The 2,164-nt window shown below is 29.5% G+C and overlaps 1 long non-coding RNA gene across 2 annotated transcripts; it reads left to right on the plus strand.

Moving 5' to 3' along the window:
• LOC111088961 lies at window positions 1-982 on the plus strand. Of its 2 annotated transcripts, none has more exons than XR_002613358.1 (2): window positions 1-76; window positions 744-982. It is a non-coding gene; the product is annotated as an uncharacterized LOC111088961 (long non-coding RNA). The 2 variants fall into 2 exon arrangements; XR_002613359.1 differs by having other exon boundaries at window positions 6-374.
• Window positions 983-2,164: the final 1,182 nt, after the last annotated feature.

Raw genomic sequence — 2,164 nt, forward strand, 5'->3', positions numbered from 1 at the left:
CAAAACATTGATGGTTTGCGTGCAAAACAGCGAAATAACTTTTTGTTAACAGTGGAAGAAGTTAATTTTTTAAATCGTAAGGATTTGTCATCTAGTTAAAAGTTATTGGTACTGTTTTTTTTTTAAACAATTTATAATTAGATAAATTTTGACATGCTTATTTTACGATTAGTATTAGCGTGAGACCATAATCGGCAGACTAACCTGAGGCCGAGGAACAGGCGTTAAATAAGGAACGCAAAAGTTAAATTTGGCTGTTATTCAAACAGTTTTATAATAGAAATATTGTTTCAGTCACCACAGCATCTTTGATATTCCACCTAGCCTGATGAACCTTGTTATTGGGCACATTGGCACTGGATATAGCAGATGAAGTGTGTTTTACATATTATGAAATATTTTTTTTTACTCATACGTTCATGGAATAAATAGAAATACACCAGAAGAATTCCACAGTGTAACACTATCAACATTTACTGACGTCTAAAACTTCGATTAGATTACACAGTAAACTGTGGAATCAGAACTCACTTGATGTATTTCTATTACTTTTTGTATTTAAACTAAACTTAGCTGAGAGCAAGTTGTGGGGATTGGAACTTATCTGCCATATTTCTATTTTTCATTTAACTGCAAGTGCCTATGGCTGAAGTAAATTAATAAAATCAACCATATACCTTAAATCCACTTTTATGAACTTTTATTAATTCAAAAGTCAACAAATTATTGTGTTATTGTTATAGTTGGGACAAAAGAAGATTAACTGTTAGATTTGAAGCAAAATGGATTTCAACTATGTTTACACAAAGCAAAGGAAAGACTTTGGAAAGCAGTGTAACTTTCTTGATACACCAGCATACACACTAGTGGACATCGTTCCAGATAAACGCTTAACAGAAAATTTCATTTCGATGAAATGTGTTGACACTGGCATTCAGTGCGCAAGTGAGATGTCAGAACATGAGGTAGGACTGAAATTAAATTAATATTTGTTAGTACATGAATTTTGACAGTATTAAGTTAATTTAGATTCATAGGTTAATGCATAACCATTTGTAGAGTATATAAAACTTTGTGCTTGTTACTTACACTCCTCCACCTCTGGAACAAGTAATTAATTAGTGACTTTAGTTAAAAATGTATGAAAAAAATAAACAAAATTATGTGACTGTAGTTAAATATTTCTTGATCGTTAGTTTGATACGTATTTGGAAGTTGTAATATTATGATTTAAAACAATAAAAATCCCCACAGGGATTGTGTTTATTTTATTTTTCCAGACTTGAAGTCAACCACAAAAAATAGATATACAAATAAGTTTAAAAACATTCTAATGTTTTATATACAAAAAATAATTGTACTGTAAGCTTGTAATGAATTAAAACCAGTTATCAATTGGAGTTGTGTGATAATAATCAATTATAAGCTTGTAATGAATTAAAACCAGTTATCAATTGGAGTCGTGTGATAATAATCAATTATAAGCTTGTAATGAATTAAAACCAGTTATTAATTGGAGTCGTGTGATAATAATCAATTATTTTAATTCATTACAAGCTTACCGACTTAAGTGCTGGGAAACTAGGTGAATCAATTACATTAAACTAATAAATTATTCTCACGAAATGTTCTAAAAAAAACAATATTGACTATTCTCACAAGTTAACCAAAAATAACTTGTACAACAAATCATGGTTTCGAAGAGCACAGTCAACAGAGCACAAGTAACTCACTGTGAAGCTTTAAGTTTAAAAACAAACAATTACAATGGCAATATATCAATTACTTGGATAGTTGGAATAATTCAGAATATCAATAAAACTTGATATTTAATCATACTTTTGATTAATGAATAGTTGAAACAACTGAAGACATTAATAATGAGAAACAATGATTGATTATCATCACACGACTCCAATTTATAACTGGCAAATTAATAAATTATTCTCACGAGATGTTGCTACAGATAAGAACAATAATACTGACTTAAGTGCTGGGAAACTAGGTGAATCAATTACATTAAACTAATAAATTATTCTCACGAGATGTTGCTACAGATAAGAACAATAATATTTTATTATTGTTCTTATCTGTAGCAACATCTCGTGAGAATAATTGATTAGCCTGACTTAAGTGCTGGGAAACTAGGTGAATCAATTACATT

Source organism: Limulus polyphemus, unplaced genomic scaffold (assembly GCF_000517525.1).
Source record: "Limulus polyphemus unplaced genomic scaffold, Limulus_polyphemus-2.1.2 Scaffold4862, whole genome shotgun sequence".
NCBI classification, from domain to species: Eukaryota; Metazoa; Arthropoda; class Merostomata; order Xiphosura; family Limulidae; genus Limulus; species Limulus polyphemus.